General features: G+C 47.5%; 1 protein-coding gene across 2 annotated transcripts in view; it reads right to left on the reverse strand.

Annotated features, from left to right (window-relative positions):
- Window positions 1-16672, reverse strand: part of MOCS1 (molybdenum cofactor synthesis 1) — a 122754-nt gene that overhangs the window by 62212 nt on the left and 43870 nt on the right. The window lies entirely within an intron of this gene.

Consider the following 16672-nt stretch of genomic DNA (forward strand, 5'->3'; position numbering starts at 1 on the left):
TCTTTGAATATCTTCTTTTTCTGCAGTGGTTTTCTCTAACAACAATTCGATTAAAAAAAAAAAGCATTATCCCCCACATCCCTCCACCCAAACCATTAATATAAAACCATTTGATTTCAAACTCATTTATGTCCTAATTCTGCAAGCACTTATTCATGTACCAAACTTTAATTATATCTTGGGGGGGAGGGCTGCAGCAGCTGGTAGGGGATGGGGCCAGGTGGGGCAGCAATCGGGGGGCTGGGGTGGGGCATGTGGGCCTTGCAGGGGAATTAGCCCCCAGCAAAATATGTATTCATGAATTTATGAAACATGTATTTAGAGTTCACTTTATTATTATGACAAGAGACTTTCTTTAACACTGTAGATATATCAATAAAACATTGTCCAACTGATTGTTATCTCTGTCTGTCTGTCTGTCTCTCTCTCTCTTTATAGTGGTCTTTTGTTTTACTTGTGGAGGAACATGGATTTGGGTGTGTTTTATAGAGTAACTTTGGCATTTTTTTTTATCAGGGATTTTTCAGTTTTCCAATAAGGAACACCAGAATTCCTGCTACAGAGGCCAGTGGCAGGACCCGGCCTGCTCAGAGCTGGCACCTTGGACCCAGTTGGCTGTGGCACACTCACAGATTAGTACATGTTCAGGACACTGAGACAATGTACTGTACCACTCAAATAAAGCATGTATTAGCCAAGAAATATTATACCTGGCATGAACAATTGAAGGTCAAAGTCCATAGCTTAGTGTACTTCGTGAACTTACTTAGGAACAGTACAAAAACCAGCCCAGAATTTTATGCCATCCGTAAGTAGTAAAAGTAAACTTAAAATAAATCAGAATAGCAACTGGGTTTTTTATTGGATTATGAGAACAAAAAATAGCAGATATGAAGTCCATATGGGAGATACCAGCAGAAGGGAGTGTGAATTTGCCTGATGCTTCCTGTAGCATTAGTATTTTCTTCTGAGAACAGAATAGCTGCTACACTCTGCACAGGGGAAGAATCTTTAGAAAGCAAAGGTGCAGTACACAGTCAGCAAGCGAGAGATCACAGGATAATCATCCTCTACATCCCAATGTGGAGTTACTGCATCTAAGCCAAGGCAAATGTCCTCATAGCAAAAAGCAGGTGATCTTCATGCATCTGATCTACATATCAGATGCATACATCATCTGCTTAACTGCATAACACAATGATGGCGGTGTTGCTTCTAAGGGTCAATTAGGTCCCATCACAATTAGGCAGCTATCTAATGAATATAAGCTTAGTATAGCCTTCTATTCACACAATCAGCCAGGTGATCAACAAGGATCCTGGTTTTCCCTGATAAAAAAATCACAAATTCTCTGATAAACCCCCCAAAATCTGTGATTAAAGTGAAAGGCCACAATATATATAGGTTTCAGTTGAACACAATGTTTTCTTGATATATTTAACATTTTAAAGAAATTTGGAAGCCTACCAGTGCTCAATGGCTATAATAAAATAAATTCTAAATACCTTTAAATTTTGGTATTTGATTTTTGTTTTTTTATAATGGAAAATCAGAGCTCCCCCAGCCTCCTTAGCTCACTGAATGCAGGTCCAGGCCCCTCACTCCCAAGCCACAACCCCCAGCCCTGCTGGTGCCCTTCACTCCCCACCCACAGTCCCCTGGCTCTGTCATTGGCCCTCACTCCCTGCTCATAGCCCCCTGGTACCCTTCACTCCTCCCCCACCTACAGCCTCCCAAGCTCTCCTGGTGCTCCTCACCCCACACAGCCCCCTGCCCCCAACCAGCCCTGCTGGAGGGGGCTGCCAGGGCTACAAGGCCAGGGACCCAGGTACACAGCCCCCTGCCCCCCAACAGGAGGCAGCAGCTGCTGCAGTGGAGTGGAGTGTGGAGCCTGGATCTCCTTCTCTCCCCCGCTGCCTGCCTGCTGTGGGCTTGGTGGGGAGGGAGGGACAGCTTCCTGCCACTGCGCGCACTCCTGGGGTGGGCTCGGGCTCCCCACCTTGCTTCCTTTCCCTGGTGCCTCCACAGCCCAGTGGGTGCTGCAGGCAGAGTGGGGCTATGCAGACAAGCTTGTTGCTGCTGCAAGCTCTGCACTGCCCTGGTGAGGTGTCCCTTGCCTGTGCAGCTGCAGTGGGGGTTGTGGCATGGTATTGTGCCCCTTGCTACAGACACTTGGGCAGGGGACGTTTTGCCAGGGCAGTGCGGAGCTTGTAGAGTACCAAGGAACTGTCCCACATGGCCCTTCTGTGCCCTTCAGTGCTGGGTCACACTTGCTGGGCTGTACAGGCCCCAGGGGAGGGCAGCAGGGTGGGGAGCCCAAGACCACAGTGGGTAGCCCCCAGCCACCTCTGGCCCATGCACAGATCTGGGGGGCACGGGTCTCCCCTGTCCCCCAGGAGTACATGTAGTGGTGGGTAGCTGACTCCACCATCCGCCCCCTGGATGAGCCACCTGTGGCTCCATCCCACTCCCTGCCAGGGCCCTGCAGCTGCACATTGCAGCCCTGGGCCTGAAGTCTCATGTACTGCCCAGCTGGGCAGCAGCCCCAGCCCTGCCCAACTCTCTCCCTTCCTATGGGGGCCTCAATCCCCGCCAACTCCAATTTACCTGCAGGAGCTGCTGTCCAGGCTGCCTGGTGGCCATATGCATATACATGCACATGGTGCCCCCTGCCTGACGGCCCTCCTCCTGCTCCTTCCCAGCCTGTTGCAGGCTGGAACTCTGCCAGCCTGCAGAGAGCTCTTTGCAAAAGTGCAAAATCTGCAGGTTTCTCTGTCAAAATGAGAAATCTGCGTTTTCCTCAGGTAAAGGGGGGATCCAGGTTTTCCTCTGTTTTACCGTGGGAAATGTAAAACTCAGATCTCTGGTGGTCAGACCAACAGTAGGGATAGTGCAGGGTTAAATACAAATCCAAAATGCATTTCTATTCTACTTTTCCTATCCTACCTATTCTATCTTGTAAGCAACTGTACATTCCCAAGGAGTTTCCAATTATGCTTTTTTGTAACCAGTTATATTGCTGATCTTGTCTCTATGAAGCAATTAACTTACTGCTTATTAACTGTGGCTCATTACCCATATAGGATCTAATCACTTTTGTTGCCATGCACCTTATAATTTGCTGATTTATGAACTTCCTTGTAAAGTTCCAATATACCTTTCATATCTATTTTAGCAGGATTGTTCATCTTGGTCTACAGGCTTTCCTTATCTTTTGTATCAATGTGTACTACACCTGTCCATCTCAGGATATTCCTGAATAGATTCCAGATATTCTGGTGCATCCCACTGTCTTCCACTTCAGATCAGTACCTTTTAATTTTTACTGCTCCAAGCCTGCCTTGTGGCCTATAAATGTCAGTCCTATTTTTTTGCTTATTGCTTACATTGTACCAGACTCTGGTTATCTGTATAGCGCACAAACTGCTGGAGTGCCTAGGAATTCCCCAGCTCCACTACGTATTTTGTACCATAATTTCACAACATTATTTAACCCCATAATTCCCCAAACTGATTTGGAGCTGTCAATTTCAAGCAGCCTTGAACTAACCAGGTCCTGTCAAGATCAGGATCACTATCAGTGGCATAAAGCACTGGGAAAAACAAGGTAAGGAGTCTTAGTGATGTGTGAAAAGCTTAGCACACACTGTTCCTGTAATTAATGAACACTGTTTACATGTTCATGGGCAGATATAGGATTTTGAAAAGGGAAGGTAGAGATAATGTGGTGCATCATCACATATAAGTATAACTTTATTAGACTGTACATTAATTTGTGATATATATTACATATAAAATGTAATAAACTGGGTACAAAAAATCAAAATATGTTGTTTCTTTAGTCATATAGTTATTAGAATTAACTGTACATCTTTTTCAGATTCATGAAACAAAATTGAGCCTTCTTGAGCATCTTGACAGTACACCCAATGCTTCCCTGAAAGTTATTTCCACACACGAGTTAATGTTCAAATGTGTTAATGTTTTCACATCTGAGTTAATGTTTTAGCTAGATTTAAAAGCAATATTAAGGTCTGTGAAATAGTTATATTATCAGGAGGAGCTAACAGACAGCAGAATGGGAGAAGAAAGGGTAGCTTGATTAGTGGAATATTAAGACCATAAGAAGGAGAAAGGGTCACTAACATCAGTGGAGGGAAAGGTTTAGAAGGAATCAACTAGATAGATCTAGCTAATCCAGGTACTCCCACCTCTGGTTCTGGTAGTAGTTTCTATCCCTGTTGTCACTGTTTTTCTTTCCCTCTTTCTCTTTTTCCCCTTTCCCCTCTTCTCCCCTCCCCACAATGCTCCAGTAACTTAGTTTTTATCCACCCCAAAGTTCTTGATTTTAGTTTGTTGCCTAGGTGTCCCCTTCCCTGCACCAAAGCAAGGGGGTTGAAAACAGTGTGATCAGAGGTGTACTTCAAAGGGACAACCACCTGCTTTTTCCTTTTAAGTACTGGCAAAGAGAGTTATGAAGAGCTACTACTCATTTGCTGAGGTAGGTTCTATCAATGCCTTTTGGAATTAACTGTATGTTAAGTGAGCAACTCACACCATCACAACGCACACCACCCCAATCAAGAAACAACTGGACATGTAATATTTCACAAAATATTTCATGCATCTTCTATGGGGGCAATAATGTAAATAAATAATAATGTGAATAATGTAAACAATAATGTAATAAATAATGCAAATAAATGTAAAATAATGTAAATAAATAAATGATTATGACCCTTCCTGGTATCCACTCAACAAAGAATCTCTGAAGTACTACCCTGCAGGTTTGTCATGGGTACTGTGAATGTTTGGCACATTTGATAGAGTCCTGTCTACATTTTAAATTGTAATTGGGTGCATCTACATGTGAAATTAAGGCAATGTGACAAACCCTAGAGAAGTTTGTGCCAGAGTAACATTGCTCCCAGATGCAGCATCTACATGGACAGGACAGCAGCACTTTGAGCCAGGGCAGAATAGCCCTAGGCTGGCAGCAGGCTCAGGGGGTCAGCCTTGGGCTCCAGGTGACGGCACTGGGTGGCGGAGGGGCTGACTAGGGCACAAGAGTGCTGAAACTGCAGAGCTGTGTGGTTAGGTGGCAGGCTGGAGTCTGAGTGGGTACAATTTACACCTGTAGTCACTGGCGATATGTCATTCAGTCTTACTTAATTATTCCACCGTAAGATAGTACTGTCCTTGACAAGTACTATCCTACAGTGGAGTTAATTAGTTTACTGTGCCCTAATACCAGCACATGTGTAGACTGTGACACTTTACCGCTGAACTAATTAGTCTACTCCACAGTAAAGTATACATGTAGATGAACCCATTCTCTTGTAAGTGGCACACTGGCTCAATTGCATTTATAAGTAGAGGGTTAGTGAAAACAGGCAGGCATTTATTTTTTGGCTATTCTCTGGCTTTGGAGTGCATCAGTGAAACAAGACCATTTTTCTTCTGTTAAAGCAAAAGCACCTGCCCCTTAAGGCAAATGAGAGTGTAACGAACCCCAAAGTAAGGAAGTGAAAGTGTATAAAATTATTTTAGTAAGTTTTTGGCAACTCCAAAAGTTGCAAAGGCAGAAACAAAATCTAAAAAAGAAAAAATGAGGGCATCGCTGTGAGCTGTTGGCAGGTTTTGTTTGTGCAAACACTGATTTCAAAGGGTGTATTTTTCCAGATGCTTCAAGTCACTGCTGCATTTTAGCATTCCACATTCAGTTCCCTCTCTGTCACTTCAGATCCCAGGGGCACAGCTGTACCATCTCACTCCGCAAAAGTCACAACAAAGAACTGCGAGGTAGCTAGCTAACTTTTGCTGAATTTTTCTCCCTCACACTTATATCTTGGGCACTCATGTCTTGAGAAAGACAGACAGTGAGGAACTTTTCATGAGCTAAGTACATTCGTTCACTGATCCTCTCATATCCCCCTCCCTCTTACCAACTTCTGAGCTATGTTGCCAAACAAGATGAACCAACTCTATCATCTAGAAAAGGTTCCCTTTGTGTTTCTAACCAGGGGGCTGATTCTCCACTTAGACCAGTGTTTAGTTATTCAGACCAATTTAAAATGGATCCAAGATGCTAACAGTAGGCTTGATTTGCCTGGTAGGTATGCTCTTGTAGCTCGCATTGACTTGTAACTACTCAGACTCTGCATCTGGCTAATTGCCTAGTATCTAAAGAACTTTGTGCTGTAAGTATTTGTGTGGGTTATTCATTTTAGGAAAGGAATGCACATAGGGCTCTCCCTTATCACTAGAGGTAACTGATTCTGCAAACAAAGTTTCAAATTTCCTGTGGACTAAGATGATAAGCGGTAATTAGAAGGCCATAGCAAGGGAAAGTACCATTCTCCAAATTCTGTTCTACTACCAGACTAATTTGGTTTTACAGACCCACAGATCTGAACATTAATTTTAAGTAAATCAGGCTAAGCTGTAACGGTGTAAACTACACTGACTTGAATTTTTTTTTATTATTAGTGCATTATGCTTACCGCTTCACTCTTCCTCAGCAAATAACTTTATTTATTAGTCATGATAAGGCAGCTTTTCATCTTTAAAGTGCTATCACATAACACTTCACAAAAGCCTGGGAAATCAATATGTTTAGTCCAGCTTTATGTTTGTGGAGATTATGTGACTTGCCCAAGGAGAGAAAGGGAGAGAAACAATAGAAGGAGGGGCATGTAAGTGTTGGCCAGCTACTGACTCCAAGATGGCACACTGTAGGCCTATGAGATCACTTCTCAGTCCCCTAAGGATGCTTTACAGTGGGTGTGTCTACACATGAATTTAAGCATGCTTAAATTTAATGAGGATTAAGATAGTGCTCATTAAGTGTTTTTTGGCAGGTGTCTACATGTGGTAGGATTTACGACTGACTTTAGTCCCAAGTCACTCCAGTCCTGCCATGTGCCCCTGTGGCCACCAGCAGGAGCTCTAGCCTTTGGCCCTGGCCTGTTGGCAGCCATGTGGCTCCATGGGGAGAATGCTCCCTGCATCAGCTCTCTCCGGCCCCACACAGCTGTCCATGAGATGCTAGCCTTGGAGGGCTGCCAGCAGCACCTGGGACAGAGGCATGGTCAGGGATGGGATGGGGAACACATGGTAGAGGTGCTTCACCACAGTGCCTGCAAAGAGACACAGCGGGGGGTGAGTGGGAGCAGGTGCTCCCATAGAGAGCAGAGCCAGTAGCCCTGGGGAGAATCTCAGGGCTGGGCAAGTGATGCAGCAGGCTGCAGCCCTTTGCAACACTCACCTGTGGCCAAGGAGCAGCTCCAGCTAGGGCACAGGATGGGCAGAGGCTGCCTGACTCCTGTCCAGGGGGGACACAGGGCCTGGTGGGCTTCTGTACATAACAACAGGCTTGTCCAGGCTCCTTGTGTTGTGTGCCCCAAAGCACAAAATGGCTGGAGGCTTTTATAGCCTGCAGCTGTGGGCTGCCAGAGAACAGCCCAGTCCTGGAGAAGGAGAGGCAGCCAGCCAGGAGCCCTGGGGCTGGGTTCTGGCTGGCGCCCTATTGCCTGGGCAGACCCAGCACTGAAGTCCCTGCATTAATGTGCATTAACGCTTCTACACGTGTGTTAATGCTCTTTAACTAATTATGCCTACATTTGGTACTTGCTTTATGCAGGTATCAAACGTAGGCATGATTAACTTAAAATCACCATCTCTGGTGTGCCAGCTGGAGGAGCTCTAGGCCACAGTCCAGAGACTGCATGCCATCAGGGACTGTGAGCAGGAGATAGACTCCTACCGCCAGGCCCTTCTCCCCCGGGAGACAGAGGGTAGGCCACGGTCTCCCTCCAGGACAAGGGAGGACTCCAGGACCTCCCATTCTGTCCAGTTAAGGGGATGGACCAAGGTGGTCAAGGGCCCCAAGGCCCGCCGCACCAAGGCCCCTGCCCCGCCAAAGCTTAGCAACAGGTACAAACCTCTTGCAGCCCCAGCAGAGCCTGCTGAGTTGCCAGGTCCCTCAGACAACACAGGCCCAACTGTAGCTACCGCCCCCACTCTCCCCAAGACAAAACATAAAGTGTTTGTTGTGGGAGACTCCCTCCTGAGGGGGACTGAGGGGACAATCTGCCGCCCTGACCCCTTAGCCCCTGAAGTCTGCTGCTTCCTGGAGGCCTGCATCCGAGACACTGCGGAGAATATCCCTAAGCTCCTCCAGCCCACAGACCACTATCCCATGCTCCTTATTCATGTGGGCACCAATGACACGGCTCATTGAGCACTCCCAGCCGGGTCATGAGGCACTACAGGGATTTGGGAGCGGAGCTAAAGGGTCTGGGGGCACAGGTGATGTTCTCTTCAATCCTCCCAGTCTCGGGGTATGGCCTAAGGAGGGAGAGGAGGATCCAGGTAGTGAACCAAAGACTGCAGCGCTGATGTCATCGGGAAGGCTTTGGCTTCCATGATCACAGCCTGCTCTTTGGTGAGAGAGGCAGTGAGCTGCTGGGAAGAGATGGCCTCCACCTCTCTCCCCTGGGCAGGAGGCTCTTCTCAGCCAGACTGGCTGACCTGCTCCACTGGGCTTTAAACTAAGCCCACTGGGGGACGCGGGGACTACCACCACTGCTGGCCCTCTGAGCAACCCTTGCAAAGCCAGCAGGCCAAGGCATTTAAGGGAGCCCACCCCTGCCCCAGCCCTGGTACAATCTGTGGGCAAGGCAAGAGCTCCCAAGGGAACACTTGCCTGTCTGTACACAAAAGCCAGGAGCTTGGGGAATAAGCAGGAGAAACTCGTCCTCCTGCTTAACGCAAATAATTACAATGTAATAGGGATAACGGAGACCTCGTGGGACTCCACCCATGACTGGACCATGGGTATAGATGGCTATACCTTGTACAGGAGAGATCGAGTAGCTAAAAGGGGAGGGGGTGTAGCTCTTTATGTTAAGGAAAGCTGCGCGTCCCTGCAAGCTGATGTTGGCGACCAGGGTGGACGGCTGGAGACCCTCTGGGTTAAAATCCGTGGGGAACACAGCATGGGGGACACAACAGTGGGAGTCTACTACAGACCTCCCACCCAAAGTCAAGAGCTTGACCAGGAGTTTGCCTGGGATCTGGCTGAGGCCACATGCTCCAGGACCATGGTTGTCATGGGTGACTTCAATTACCTAGACATCTCGTGGGAGGATCACTCTGCAAAATCTGAGCAGTCGCAAAGCTTCCTATCATGCGTGGATGACCTCTACTTGACTCAAGAGGTCTAAGGGCCAACGAGAGGTAAAGCACTGCTTGACCTGGTACTGGCTACTGGGGATGACCTAATTGGCAGCCTAGTGATCGATGGGAAGCTGGGTGACAGTGACCATGAGCTGATCGCCTTCACCATCCACCGTAAAGCTGGCAAGTCAGTCAGCAGCACTGAAGTCCTTGACTTCAGGAAAGCCGACTTTGACAAGCTCAGGAGGCTTGTCAGTGAGGCCCTAAGGGACCACGACCCCAGGGGGAGGGGAGTCCGGGAAGAGTGGTTGCTCCTCAAGGGAGTGATCCTCAATGCACAAACTAATTCTAGTCCATCTCGGAGGAAAGGTAGCAAGAGGGCACAACAGCCCCCCTGGCTCTCCAGGGACCTAGCAGACCTCCTGAGGCTAAAAAGAAAGGCCTACAAAGGATGGATGATGGGATCCACCTCCAAGGAGGAATATACTGCACTGGTCCAGAACTGCAGGGAGCAAACCAGGAAAGCCAAGGCTGCAATAGAACTCCAGCTAGCTACAAATATCAATAAAAAGTCCTTTTTTAGATATGTGGGGAGCCGGAGGAAAAGCAAGGGCAACATTGGACCCCTGCTAAACCAGATGGGGCAACTGACACCTGACGACCAAGAAAAAGCCAGCCTATTAAATGGGTTCTTTGCATCAGTCTTTCATCAGTCCCATGGGACTCCCATGCCCAGTACGGGAGAGGGAGGTCCAGGTGAGGGAGATCCCCTGCCCCCCATCAATGCTGACCTCATGAAGGAACACCTTTTGAGGCTGGATACATTCAAGTCAGCTGACCCTGACAATCTACACCCCAGAGTACTCAAGGAGCTGGCAAGCATCATAGCCCAGCCTCTGGCACAGATCTTTGAGAACTCCTGGTGCTCTGGTGTAGTGCCCGAAGACTGGAAGAAGGCCAATATGGTGCCTATCTTCAGGAAAGGGAGGACAGTGGACCTGGCAAACTATACGCCCATCAGCCTGACTTCTATCTCGGGGAAAATCTTAGAAAAGTTTATTAAAGAGGCCATCCTTAATGGACTGGCTGACACCAACATCCTGAGGGATAGCCAGCACGGGTTTGTTGTGGGTAGGTCTTGCTTGACCAATCTCATTTTCTTTTATGACCAGGTGACCTATCACCTGGACAAGGGAGAAGAGATTGATGTCATATATCCTGACTTCAAAAAAGCCTTTGATCTTGTATCCCATGATCACCTCTTGGCAAAACTGGCCAATTGTGGCCTTGGGTCCACCACGATCTGCTGGCTGGGAAATTGGCTCTGTGGTCAGACCCAGAGGGTGGTGGTTGATGGAAATTAATCGTCATGGTGCCCTGTGACCAATGGGGTCCCCCAAGGCTCTGTCCTTGGACCCATATTGTTTAACATCTTCATTAATGATGTGGACGCTGGAGTCAGAAGCGGACTGGCCAAGTTTGCCGATGACACCAAACTTTGGGGCAAAGCATCCACACCGGAATACAGGAGGGCTATCCAGGCTGACCTGGACAGGCTCAGCAGATAGGTGGATGAGAACCTGATGTTATTTAACACTGAAAAATGCAAGGTTCTCCACCTTGGGAGGAAACACCTGTAGCATCCTTATAGGCTTGGCAGTGCTATGCTGGTTAGCACTACAGAAGAAAGAGACTTGGGGGTCACCATTGACCACAAGATGAACATGAGCCTGCAATGCGATGCTGCGGCTAGTAAAGCGACCAAAACACTGGCCTGCATCCTTAGATACTTCTCAAGCAAATCCTGGGACATCATTCTCCCCTTGTACTCAGCCTTGGTGAGGCCGCAGCTGGAGTATTGTGTCCAGTTGTGGGCCCCACAAGTCAAAAAGGATGTGGAGAAGCTTGAGAGAGTGCAGAGAAGAGCCACGCGCATGATCAGAGGTCAGGAAAACAGACCTTACGATGACAGGTTGAGAGCTATGAGGCTCTTTAGCCTGGAAAAGCGCAGGCTCAGGGGTGATCTGATGGCCACCTATAAGTTTATCAGGGATGTTCACCAGGATCTGGGGGAATGATTGTTCACCAGAGTGCCCCAAGGGATAACAAGATCGAACAGTTATAAACTACTGTCAGACCGTTTCAGCATGGACAAAAGGAAGAATTTCTTTACTGTCTGAGCCCCCAAGGTCTGAAATAGCCTGCCATCGGAGGTGGTTCAAGCACCTACTCTGAACACCTTCAAGAGTAAATTGGATGCGTATCTTGCTGGGATCCTATGACTCCAGCTGACTTCCTGCCCTTCGGGCAGGGGGCTGGACTCGATGATCTTCCGAGGTCCCTTCCAGCCCTAATGTCTATGAAATCTATGAAATCAAAGGCAGAAAGCAGTGGTGTATTCAGCTACTTGCTAAGCCCTGATTAGAAGGGTGATCTGTGCACAAGTCAATCCCAGGATATTTCTGTTCTGGGACAAATACAATGACTGCTCCTAGCTGCAGGGAGGGCCAGTCTCTAACATGTTGCTGTCACCAAAGCTGGAAATACAATGGGGGAGCCAGTCTGGAGGAACACTTTGCAGGTGTTCTCAAGACACCTGTGTCCAATATGTTTGAAAGTGGCTTCAGGAATTGCCCCTTCACAGGCAGTCATACTTCTTGCATGACACATGCTCCTGACAGGGTGAGAAGATAGTGAACTGCACATTTTTTTAGCTTGATAAATTTAGGAGTCGTAGGTTTAATATATATCTGGATCCTAGCTCCAGTCTGTACATCTTTTGGACCCAGAAAAGATAAAAGGGGGACGTTTTCAAAAATGCTTAGTGGAAGGAGACTGGCAATTTCACCTGAGGTAGAGAATCTCATTTCTTTGCAGGATCTACCCAAAGGAGGAGAAACAACAGCAGAACTCAGAGGAAATCATCCTCCCTCATCTGGATTTGTGCTGCCTGCACTGGGCATTCAGAAGCAAGCTCTCCCCGTTCCTATGAAGTCAGCTCCACCCCCTTCTTTTGGGACCATCCCAGTGTATTATTTCTCTTTTCTACAGTTAAAACATGTGGTGGCAATTTTGCTAGGTTTGTTGATATCCACCCACTGGGAAACTCATTTCACATTAGGCTGTGAAAAGCTCTATTGTGGCAAACACTCTTGGACTACCAGCAAAACAGGCAATAGTTATAAAGGCTCCAGTTTTTCTGTTTTAGAAATCTAGCCATGTATCCCTGAGATGGGCATTGTAAGAACTCACCTATCAATACAAGTTTGAGCTGAAGGGTTTTTGTGTTGCTGCTGCTTACTAGTTTGTTTCTTTCTAGGAACAGGGCAGATAAATATCCTGATGAAATCCTGTTTCAAAAAGCATCACTAGTGGTTGGTAGCCTCCACACGCCAGTTTATCTCACTTTCACTGTGGGTCTCTCACCTCTGAGCACAGCACTCTTGCATTTTATTCAGGTGGAAGGAAACTGCAGCTGAGCAGTGTTGTCAAATACCCTATGGTATAAAAGAAAGCAGAAAGGGAAAGATGGAACTAGGGGAAAGCACAGGAGGGGAAGGAAGAAGAAGCCATTTATTTTTTGTTAGCCATAAATTTAAGGGGCTGTAGTGTGAAGCCCAAATCAGAATACCCCTGAACTTTGAGATATTTGATATCCAGATCAGAATTTTACAGCATAAATCTTCATGTAAAATAGCAGAGAGAAGTGGTTAATCTGAAGTCAGGCAGAAGGCATGCCAGGGTGGCATCTTACAGACTAACTCATTCATAAGCCTTTGTAAGCAACAGCCTATTTTGCCAGATGTCTTCATTTAAACAATTGCCATTTATGCCCAGTCTCACAGATTTGCAGCTGCCTCTCAGGAGAACATGGCAGCTATTTAACAGTGACAATATTTGAGATAGGAAATAAAGAAAAACAATCTGTATCCAGTTCTACCCACAGTAGGGCTGTAAACAGGTGGGGTGGAGTTATTGGTAGGCAACTCCTGGAACTCTGTGCTGAGGATCAGTATGGTTCCACAGGACAGGGTCCCTGTTTCTGCAGTTTGTGCTCTTTAAAAAAAAAAGCAAAACATGAAGATGACAACAGCCCTATATTAAATATGCATTGGGTTCACACAGTCTAATACTTAGCGGGCATGTGTACACAAGACATTTACTGTGTAGCAGACTAATTTGTTGTGCAGTAAAATGTCACTGTCTATATGTGCAGCCCTAAATGCTGTCACCAAGTAGTCCTGTTAAACACAAGTACTACCCTGTGGTGGTGGTGTTTTGTGAACTGCAGCACATGGATAGATAGTGACAGATCTGAGTGAGGCAGGAGCGTGCTTCAGTGCGGGGCTGCTGGCTAGGCCTGTGCTGTGCCTCTCCCAGCCCCCACCCCTTCCCTCCCTGCTGCACATTTAGCTTCTACTGGGTTCCATGTACAGTGGCGGGGATGGGAACGGGGACAGGGTGGGGGGACTGGTTCACTGAGGCAGGAGGGTGCTTTAATATGGAGCTAGGTGGCTCCAAGTACTGCACTTGAACAAACTCCAGAGAAATTTGCTCCAGAGTTTTTTGCTACCAGGCATACATTCAAACTGTGAGCAAAAATTTCTTGAGCAATACGCTCCGGAGTTTATTTCTATGTATTAATTGCATGCATAGATGTGTCCAATAATTAGGAAATACAAATTTAAAGAAAAGAATGATCGGAATCTCAAGAGATGAGGACTCTGTGGGCATGTCCCCATCATCAGGACATATGTCTTCCCAGAGACAAGTAGCATCAGCACACCTTATGCTGCTGCTACTTGTCCCCAGGTAACACCCATGCCATGCATGCTCTGGCATATGGCACATTACCCCGGGTGGGGTAGGGGAGGCTGGGGCCAGCATCTGTGTTGCCCCAGCAGTCTTATCTGGGATTCTGGGGGCCTCTGGGAGCTGCAGCTGCAGCAAGTCCCTGCAGCTGCAGGGAGCTTGCTCCACCCGGTTTTCTTTAGGCATGGTTTATTTTGACCCAGGAATCTCCCAGGGTCAAACTCCCTCCCCCCGTAAAGTAGCAGCATGGGGAATGCCTGCATGTGCAGTGTGTACAGTGCATGTGCAGTGTCTACGGCATGTGGTAGGGCTGCGCAAAACACCACTGTTTTGTTTCAACATCCATTTCGCCATTTCAGAGGGACAGTGTTGTTCCATTTTGTTTCAAAGCACTGTCCCATTTCATCTTGTCAACATTGTTTCACTCTTTCAATGCCTTTTGATGTTTTACCCATAGGCTATAATGTGGAATCATGAAAAGACCTAAAACTTTGTCATTTTTTGCCTGATTTGTATGAAAATTGCACAGGTGATAACCCCTTCTGAGGGCATGAAGCCTGCCAAGTTTCAAGGAGATAGGTGCAGAGGTTTCTGAGAAACTGTACCTCAAACTGTTCAAAACACAACTCCTGACACTTGCTGGCAGTGGCAGCCTCCTCTCATCTGGCATGCAGATCCGGGGGCCTGCACCCCCCAGGAGGGCTGCGGGGCTGTGCTGGGCTCCTCCCAGGGGTATGGGAACCTAAATATATTTTGATTGCCCCCGAGATAAATGATAATGTATAGCCCCTCAATAGAATGCTACCTCCTCAAATTTTGGGATAGAGTTTATAAGGAATTGTTGGTTTATTTAATTTAGTTTAAACAACTTGATAATTAGATTAATTTGGTATTTATCCATTTTTTCCTCATTTAATTTGTTCATATGTTTTGTATTATATGTTATGTGTTTGTTATATTGGTTAGTATGATGATGATGACAATGACAATCAAGATGATACCTGGGTTTTTAAGACCCAGTTAGATAAAAGCCTTAGCTGGCTTGATTTAGTCAGGAATGGTCCTGTTTTGAGTAGGGGGTTGGATTAGATGAGCTCCTGAGGTCCCTTCCAACCCTCATTTTCTATGATTCTATGATATGTTTTTTCCCCAAACACTGGTATTCTAAATCTGAGAAGTCCTCAAGGTTATTTTGTGACTTATCTAGGAGTGGTTCTTAGATCTGTACTACACCAATTTTTTCATAGTTGGGGCCAATTTTAACAAAAGTTGGTGTATGTATCAATCTTTTTTTTTCTCTTAAGAAGAAGTGGGCATTTATTTACTTGGTTCTTCGGAGATATGTAACATTTACTTAAAGATGCAATGGTTACAACAGCATGATGCTAAGTTTCTTATGACACAATATTTGCATGATATTGGCATGATATTGGCCTCTGCAAGCACTGCTCCCACCTGCCACTGTCCCTTCCTGGCTTTTGTATTCCAGTCACTCTCTCTATTTTACATACTGATTTATGCACATCTTTTGACAGTATCTGATGGAGTGAGCTCGAGCTCACAAAAGTTTTTGCTCTATATAATAGGCAACCATCGATCTTCTGGATCATGACACGTCTACATACACACCAAGAGCTTCAGCATGTATGCCTAGACATGAGTGTAAAGGAGTGGAGGCTACCTTAGACCTATTATCCCTCCTTTAGATCACTGAGACAGAGTCTGAAGGGCAGGCCGAGTCAAGACATTCAGTGCCTTGATGGTTTTAGCTTCTGCCAGAAAGCAACAGATTAAAGCTGCTGCTGACTGCCTAATGCCTCAGTGAGGGTACTTTTCTGACAAGATGATGTTCCTTAGCATTATTCCCACCACCGAATACCCACAAGGCAATGGGGGCTAGAGTTTTGAGGTACCCTATACTCACAGGTGGCAGAAGAGGGGATGGGGGGCACATTCCCCCACTTGGCTCCCCCATGCTATGCCCCTGGACCACCCACCAGGCTTGGATGGCCCCATGACCCAGCCTGGTCTCCTCCAGAGGCGCGACACCAGGCAGCCAAGGGCAGGGGGCACGTGGCCCCCCATCTTTACACAGGGCAAGGGTGGGCTGCAGCTGCGAGCTGCACTCTGCCTGCTCCATGCCTCACTGCTGCCTTTGAAAGTGGCACAGTGCACCACTACATGAGTCCTGCTGCTGGGCAGGCTGAGCAGCAAGGCACATGGCACTGCTCTGCTTTCAGAGGTGGCAGTGAGGCAGGGCCAGGCAAAACCCAGCCCACAGCTGCAGCCTGCCTTTGCCCTGTGCAAAGATTGGGGGGCCACAAAGGCCCCCCCGCCCTTAGCTGCCTGGCACTGTGCCTCTGGAGGAGCCATAGGTGTGGGGGTCCCATGGGCTCTGTCCCCTGTGGCCCAGTGGTGCAGCCAAGGCTGGCCCTGTTCCAGGCCCCCCTGGGTGATACGGGGCCAGGAACGGTGCGGGGAGGTGGCCGGGGCCTATGTGGGGCTGGGCTGCGGTGAATTCGCAAGGGCCGCCAGTGCCAGGCAAGGACTCTGGGCATGAGGGAAGGGGCATGAGGGAAGGGATGGGTGAGGTGGGCCTGGCCCTGACCTCAGGTCCAGCTCTGCTCCAATTCCTGCCCAGTCCCAGCCCCATTCCCCCTTTCCATTCCCACATGGCCTC

Source organism: Alligator sinensis, unplaced genomic scaffold, assembly GCF_000455745.1.
Source record: "Alligator sinensis unplaced genomic scaffold, ASM45574v1 scaffold1355_1, whole genome shotgun sequence".
Lineage (NCBI taxonomy): Eukaryota > Metazoa > Chordata > Crocodylia > Alligatoridae > Alligator > Alligator sinensis.